A 9,312-nucleotide genomic window follows, 5' to 3' on the forward strand; every position below is an offset into this window, starting at 1 on the left:
AGAGAGAGAGGAAACAATATTCGATACGATATAATTAGAGTTGAAAGAAGGATGGACTTGATAAAATTCATTGATATATAATATATTGATATGAACTCTGATTTTTCACAAAAAATTGATAAATACCATGAACTAACCATCGTGAAACACACTGAAACAGAAAGTATCTCAGATTTGGCTGGCATTTGCTCCATGGAAGAAGCTTGACCTGAGAAATGTCGGAGCCAAATTAGGCACCCCTAGCAGAGTGGGAGATACAGAGAGATACAGAGTGGATATTGAGAGATACAGAGTGGGCTATGCAGCTTCAAACATGAAATTTGCAAATTTTCAAACAGCCATATTTAATGAACGGTGAGGAATTTTGCAAATTTGATTCCAGATTCGTGTTTCTCGCATCAATGACCATTAGATTACGAAGTTTGAGCGATTTTTATTTCTCATAAAAAATTTATAAATACCATGAACTAACCATCGTGAAACACACTGAACAGAAAGTATCTCAGATTTGGCTGAAATTTGCACCATAGATGAGGGTTGACTAAACAAATGTCGGAGCCAATTTGGCACCCCCAACTTCTATACAGAGTGAGTTATGAAGCTTCAAACATAAAATTTGCAAATTCTAAAACGGCCATATTGAACGGTAAGGAATTTACAAATCGGATTCCATATTCGTGTTTCAGTCATCAAGGAGCATGATGTCACGAAGTTTGAACGATTTTTATTTTTCACAAAAAATGAGAAAAACCATCGTGCTTTTTAAACAGTTAAAAAAGTATCTCAGATTTGGCTGAGATAGGGTGTCTTGTAGTTGTTCACTTCACGAAATTTCCAGTCCTCAATTCAATTTATAAAAACACACAAAACAAGACAAAACAAAATTACAAAGATTTACGAAACAAATAAAACACAATAAAATGTTACAAATATGAAAAAACAAGGGCTTAGTGTTTGGGTGTGTTGGAGAAGAGAAAAAAGAGAGGAAGGTACCTAGCCATTTATGGTTTCCCATGTAATAGGCAGGCAAAGAAGAGAAGAGAAGAATGAGGAAAAAAAGGAAGGGAGAAATGGGGGGAATTATTCTCACAACGTAGATTTTTAAATTTAGATGCTTCAAACCAAACATAGAAGAAGTATTGCACATATTATTACTAAAATAAGAATTACTGTCAGTAAGCTTTGTAGGTAACACAGACGCTGCCCTTTAAACTAATTCTGTCAGTTTGAGCTGAATACCTAATAACAAGTTGACACGCTGTTTGAAAAGGGCTAACATAACCTAAAACCCAACCTAGCCTAACCAGTTAGTGTCCCGTTTGAAGAAGGCCTGACAATGGTGGCAAAGGATTATTATTCGAGTATTATAATTTGTTGCGTATGTGACCATAGCTTTGTATTTGTTGAGAGGCATACGTGACAGGAATATTGTAGAAGGAGTTGAGCGTTGATCAACTAGTTTCAACTTTTTCAACTGGTAAGTAGTATTCTCAATGGAAAAGTAGTTGATTGTAAACTGGTTTTCATAAAGTAGATTTCTTCATAATCTTAAGGGAACATTTCTGTATGTATGTATTAATTTATTTATGTATGTATGTATTTATTCATGGTCCAACGGATCTCTAAAACGGCTCTAACGATGTTTATGAAATTTGCAATATAGAAGGTTCTTGATATAAAAATTCGATTGCACATGGTCTCATTCCTGGGAAAATTAACTGGAGCACATGGAAAGTAAAATAATTATTCATCCTTTGAAAAACAGCTGATGATTTCGTCGTCTGTATCTGATTTGTTGACATGACCAACGATATAATTTTATTCAAGATCTATATTTTTTATCTATATTGACAAATATCGTAGCAAACAAAGTATAAATTATTCTAAATTGAAGTATCTTCATCAAAGTTTTCAAAGTAAATCATTATTTCACAGTTTTTAGTGATTAGTGACAAGTGTTATTTTGTTATTCAATTTGTATTGTAAATAATCTAAATTCGAACTTTTCTGTTTTCAATTGTATGGACTGAATTAAATTCAAAAGTGCATGGAACATTACCAACTCTATGGACTATTCATAGCTTTTTGTGTAGTTGAGAAGTTGATATTGTGGTTATTATTCATCATGAATGAAAAGGACTAAGAAATTGTCAAAAACATAAAATTTATTTTGAAAATCTGTGGCTTTTTGACAATTTCTTAGTCCTTCCATCCAATATAAATAATAACCACAATCCAAGACTATAGATATAAATCAAAATTCGGGGAAGGAACAGTTTTGGCTGTGCCTGTTGGTCCTTTCCCAATCATTTTGAACATTGTGTTTTTGTATCAATAAATAAATATAATCTATGCTTTTAACTTCTCTGTTTTTGTACTCTAGAGCGAAGCTCGGTGCCCAGATAATTTTATTATCCACTAGACAGATAGAACATAGCACTACACAAAAATCTGGTGTGGCGCACTCACACAACTTTCCTTGCCGTTATGAGAATTGATCACCTGACGTTCACGCGCATCTCGAGTCTATTTATAAACAAAGATCTGAGCCAGCTGGAGACAGGACAATAACGCTTGAGACATTATGAGGTCTGCTATCTCTTCATAGTGATTCATTCGATAGAATCAACAGTTGCCAACTGTTTGCAATTGAATAATCACATTTTCTCGAATTTAGAGCTTATTTTTAATTTTAGGTGAAAATGTTACTGAACATCAATTGTAGAGATTTTCATGCTCAATCTTTTCCACTCGAAATGTTTTGTTCAAATTGTATCTCAAGCTGATAATTGTGAATCTAAAATCAAACTTTGCATAGATGGAGCTCCTGAAATTTTTACAGATATGAGACTTCTGTCAATTTTGATAGAGCTTATCAATGACTATTTTAGTTATCAATTTAATCGAAATCGTTGGAGCCGTTTCTGAGGAAATCGCGAAAAACCCTGTTTTTGACAACATTTTCTCCATTTTAGCCGCCATCTTGAATTGCATTTGATCGAAATTGTTCGTGTCGGATCCTTATAGTGTAAGGACCATACGTTCCAAATTTCAAGTGATTCCGTTAACTGGGAGATGAGATATCGTGTACACAGATGCACATACACTCATACACACACACACACAAACACACACACCACACACACACACACACACACACACAACACACACACCACACACACACACACACATACAGACCAATACCTAAAAATCACTTTTCCGGACTCAGGGGACCTTGAACGTATAGAAATTTAGAAATTGGGGTACCTAATTTTTTTCGGAGAGCAATACTCTCCTTACGTATGGTAATAGGGCAAGAAAAGTAAAACGTCAAGACACCTGAACTAAATCAGCTACCACTAGTTGGATGAACACGTTAACGTCTCAACGCGTTCACGAACCGTTCATCTCTCAACCGAAACTAGTTGACCGATCAACTAGGACCCATCTCAACTAGTTGACCGATCAACTGGGACCCATCTCGACTCGGCTCGGCGTCCTAATCAAATCAGTTTCGGGGGACAAAGCGAGAGAAGCGAGTTCTGTGCGCTGGCTTACAAGCAACGTATGCAAATGGCGTCCATGCACTTTAGCCTGCATTATTCATGAATGGAAGAGGTGCCTGCTGCTTCACTACCTCACCTCGATTTCAAGTCAAACTGTCAGAATTCCTCATAAATACCAGTTAAGGTTTCCCATTAAACTAACACTGACAGTGTCTCAGATGCCTCAACTGAAGCGAAATTCACATCGCACTGGCAGTAAGCTCCGTAAACAACATCAAAGCTCCCCATTTAATCCACACTGACAGTTTAAACTGAATCTCACAAGAGCTACTCATAGTATGATTCAAATCTCACTTGCAGAATCTTTCGTAAATAACTGCAAAGCTGTTCCATTCAACTGATTCTGACAGATTGAGTTGAATCGCAGTTGAGCTACTCACAAGCTCTACTATTCACTCACTCATTGAGTGTATTCACTCACACCTCAGGCCTCACTTTCAGACACCTGCTGAGGTGGCATCAATTCTGGGTAGATTTTGGGCCTGAAAATTCGGGAGTGTTTGAGGGTTTATTCAAATTTTTCCTGAGATTGAATACGGTACCACAAAACAAGTACAGTTTTAGGAAGTCTGTAGGAAGAATGAATTGTTAGAATTTTTCAAGTATTGTGGTATTCTATAAGCTGGAATGAACAAAAATTGTTTTTTTTTTATCTTATAAGGAAAGTAGCAGGATACCCGTGCTCCGCAAGGGTATATTTTAAAACTTGACAAACTGAAAACTTGACGTAATGAGATCTTGAAGGATTGAAAATAGGCCTATAACCATCCTCGGTTAATTAAGAATCTATTTGCAAAATTTCAAGTTAATCAGTCCAGTAGTTGAGACGTGTTGATGCGTCAAACATAATTTTCCAATCCCGTACGTGTATAAGCCAGTTCTTTCCTCTATTACCATTTCGAATTATTAGTAGATAAAAAGAAAGGAAGTAGCAAGAAGTGGAAAAGGAGTTGATAAAGAGAGATGATGAGAGGAAGAGAAGGGAAAACAAGATGAATGTGATGGGGGAGAAAAAGAAGAAACTGGAAGACTGTCATAAAGATCAGATGAAGGGCACAATGAAAAGCGAGACATAATGATAGAATAAAAAGGAAACTATAGAATGAGTGGGAAGATCGTGAGAAAGGAGGTAAAAAGAGATATGAGAGTAGGAATAAAAGATGGTCAAGGGGGATTGATTGATTGATTGAGTACTTTATTTATGTAGATTACAATATATACTGACTTATACACTTATATACAATAGCTTACAATACAGCAAATTATAGATGAATTTACATGATATAGACTAAGAAAATAATTATTGAACTGTATATGATATGAAAAAAGCAATTTGTAATATAATAACTATAGATAATATTATATTGTTATGCATCTACATAAATTGGCGAAGCTTGGACATATCAATGTCCATTCTTCGGAAAGAATATTAAAAATATCCTCCCCACTAACTCTCTACCAAAGAAAGGGGATGTGATAGAGGAAAAGAATGAAGAAGCAGGCAGAACGTAGAAGAGAGAACGAAGAGGAGGATAAAAGGTGAGGTATAATGATAGGATAAGAAGGAAAAGAGAGAAGCAGGGAGAACGTGATAAAGGAGGTGTGAAAGGAAACGAAGAGGATGCGATTCAACGCGAGGATAAAAAGCAAAAAGGAATTAAAGAGTGAGCATTTCAAAAAGGGTTTCAGGAACGGTTTTAAAAAAGTCTTCACTCATGAAAAATGAACGAAAAGTACTGTATGGAAATGGAAAGAAGGATCAAAAGAATGGTCCGTTGTTGGGAGAAGAGGTAGGGGGGTTTAAGGGGTATAAAACCCTGCTCATTACTGGCCCAATTCGGGTTTTTGAGGGTTTCGAAAGAAGAGGGGAGAGGAGGATATTGGCGAGAAAATTTCCAATTTCATTCGTAGCTCGACGCTATTTTTGATGATAAGCGAAGCGTCTCTCTTACTCTCTCTCTCTCGTTCACACCCTCTCTTTTGCTTCTCTTTGATGACGATATTCCTAGTCGTTTTGCACACTTTTCTGATCGAAATCGCTTTTCAATTATTACTTTTTGCTAATCAATATTCCGTTCGTTTCGTTTGATCCCAGTGCTGTAATAGAGCTTCGAAAAAACTCTGAACAAAAATTGAGTACACTACAAAACCGCTCAAATAGCTCATTAACGTTATGGAGTACTGCAGTAGGTATACTTTATACCTATATTTATGCAGGAATGCACATTGTGAAAAAATATATATGTTCTTATAGTACGATATCATAGCCACCTCTAATACAAGGCCCCGGCCTACAATATTGCAACGTCGTAGTGTAGGCCTAGAATCTAATACATGATTGGTGAAAAAGATCAGCTGGTATTTTTTTAAATCTTTTTCACCAATCATGTATTAAGGTGCGTACAGATATACGCGCCGCGAACATGAGCAATTCACTTTTAATCAGCTGACTATATCTGTATTTTTACAGAAATGGTAAGATACAGATATAAAAAGCTTGGCATCAGCTGATTAAAAGTGAATTGCTCATGTCGCGGCGCGTAATCTGTACGCACCTTAATACATGATTGGTGAAAAATATTTAAACAAATACCAGCTGATCTTTTTCACCAATCATGGATTAGATTCTAGGCCTACACTGCGACGTTGCAATTCATAGGCAAGGGCCTTTACGATATCCTACACGAGTGAGTTTAGGTGATATCCCATGGTTTGTAGAATTCTTTTAAAATTTGGAAGTTTTGTATCAAGTTATGTTGTTTTGTATCAAGTTGAGATGATACTGTATCTTATGTGAGTTTAGGTGATATCCCATGGTTTGTAGAATTCATTTAAATTTTGGAAGTTTTGTATCAAGTTGAGGTGTTTTGTATCAAGTTGAGATGATACTGTATCATATGTGAGTTTAGGTGATATCCCATGGTTTTTAGGATTCATTTAAAATTTGAAAGTTTTGTATCAAGTTATGTTGTTTTGTATCAAGTTGAGATGATACTGTATCATATGTGAGCTTAGGTAGGTGATATCCCATGGTCTGTAGAATTCATTGAAAATTTGGAAATTTTCTATCAACTTAAGGTGTTTTGTATCAAGTTGAGATGATACAGTATCATATGTGAGTTTAGGTGATACCCCATGGTTTGTAGAATTCATTTAAAATTTGGTAGTTTTGTATCAAGTTATGGTGTTTTGTATGAAGTTGAGATGATACAGTATCATATGTGAGTTTAGGTGATATCCCATGGTTTGTAGAATTCATTTAAATTTGGAAGGTTTGTATCAAGTTCTAGTGTTTTGTGTCAAGATGAGATGATACTGTATCATATGTGAGTTCAGGTGATACCCCATGGTTTGTAGAATTCATTTAAATTTGGAAGTTTTGTATCAAGTTGAGATGATACTGTATCATACGTTAGTTTAGGTGATATCCCATGGTTTGTAGAATTCATTTAAATTTGGAAGGTTTGTATCAAGTTGAGATGATACTGTATCATACGTTAGTTTAGGTGATATCCCATGGTTTGTATGATTCATTTAAAATTTGAAAGTTTTGTATCAAGTTATGTTGTTTTGTATCAAGTTGAGATGATACTGTATCATATGTGAGTTTAGGTGATATCCCATGGTTTGTGGAATTCATTTAAAATTTGGCAGTTTTGTATCAAGCTATGGTGTTTTGTACCAAGTTGAGATGATACTGTATCATATGTCGGTTCGGGTGAAATCCTTTAGTTTGTAGAATTCATTTAAAATTTGGAAGTTTTGTATCAAGTTATCGCGTTTTGTATCAAGTTGGGATGATACTGTATCATATGTGAGTTTAGGTGATATCCCATGGTTTGTAGAATTCATTTAAAATTTGGAAGTTTTGTATCAAGTTATGTTGTTTTGTATCAAGTTGAGATGATACTGTATCATTTATGTTGATACTGTATTTTTTTTATTTAGGGCTACTCTATAATATAAATAAAAATAGATATTCAAGTACCCTTTTGAAATTATTTAGTCACATAATGTTTTGGCTATATGATGTCATTATCAAGTGATTGGAAAATAAATAAAATGACATTAAATAAATACTATTGCAAGCTTCTTATTTTTTATTATATGTTTGTACATTCATATAATTTTATGAACTCTATGATTTTTAAAATTTATACGTGAATAAATTTATGTTGTTGCCACATACCATAGAAAAACGATAGAATAAGAAGATACTTTTTGCGTAGTTGAGAAGTTGATATTGTGGTAAATATTCATATTGAATGAAAAAGACTAAGAAATTGTCAAAAACCACTGATTTATTGATAATTAGAAAGACGCGTTTCGGTTATTACACCATTGTCAATCTCTGATAAACTAAAACTACATACAAGAGCAGCCGAATTTATACTAGTACGCGAGTACTGCTATTGGTCGAGGGCATGAACGCCTGCCATTGGCCTAGCTAGACAGTCTCCACCCACTCAACGGTGTGACAAAATGGCAGCTTAAGCAACAGAATCGCCATGATAATAAAATTTACTTTCAGTACAAAATAAGAATCAAGAAAACAAGTGTGAAAGATAATTATTTTGTACTGAAAGTAAATTTTATTATCATGGCAATTCTGTTGCTTAAGCCGCCATTTTGTCACACCGTTGAGTGGGAGGAGACTGTCTAGCTAGGTCAATGGCAGGTGTTCATGCCCTGACCAATAGCAGTACTCGCCTAGTAGTATAAATTCTGCTGCTCTTTTATTTAGTTTTAGTTTATCAGAGATTGACAATGGTGTAATAACCGAAACCGGTCTTTCTAATTATCAATAAATCAGTGGTTTTTTGACAATTTCGTAGTCTTTTTCATTCAAAATAAGAAGATATCCAATGGTATAGGTCGTTTATGTTCAAAATTTCAAGCCGTTAATGTTTGAATTTTTTTTATGGCAACAATCAATTTGAATCTCTGATTTCAATTACAAATGTTATTAGCAGAGCTGGAAAGCGAACTTGTAGTGTTTTGGGAAAAAGAAAGGAGTGGCAACATATATAGATTATAAAAAGAGAAAAAAGAAGAGAAAGTGAAGAAAAAAGAAAGTAAAGGAAGAAGGCATCAAATAAAGTAGCGTAACTACTCTACTTGAACGAAGGCCAAAATGTTGAAAAGTTTAAAGTCAACTTTGTTTAGTAGGGACACAGGTGTTTGTTTTTCCCCGGAGAACGAGTGAGTGAGAGAGAGTGTGAGGGAGATAGATAGATAGAGAGAGAGTGAGAGAGAGAATGCAACGAATTAGAGGATGAAGTGTGAGAGAATGAGCGAGAGAGAATATGGAAACTGAAGAGACGAAAATAGAGGGTTCACGAGAAAAGGTTAACATACTTTTTTCTGGGCAAGTGTACTTCTAGCAAAAAGTAGGGTTGAAAGAGTGTGGAAGTGAGAGGGAGTCAGTGAGTGAGTGAGAAAGAGTGAGAGAGGGGTAGGGGAAATAGCCACCTGTAAACTACCCCTCATTCTCTTGAACCGAAATTTCACAAATTAGAAGGCTGCTCCTATACCCTCTTGTTGATAATTTGGCAAGTGCTACCCTATTGCATTTTATTCCTACAAATTAGATTATTTTCTGCATCTTTATTTTAGTTTCCACCCTCTGTTTTCTCGTTTCTCTCACCATTCTTCCTTGATAACTCTTATTCCTTTCCTTGTTCATCCCATCTAATGCATACTATTGAATGCCTCATTTTAATTCAATATTTTGTTCCAATTAAAT

Source organism: Nilaparvata lugens, chromosome 10, assembly GCF_014356525.2.
Source record: "Nilaparvata lugens isolate BPH chromosome 10, ASM1435652v1, whole genome shotgun sequence".
NCBI classification, from domain to species: Eukaryota; Metazoa; Arthropoda; class Insecta; order Hemiptera; family Delphacidae; genus Nilaparvata; species Nilaparvata lugens.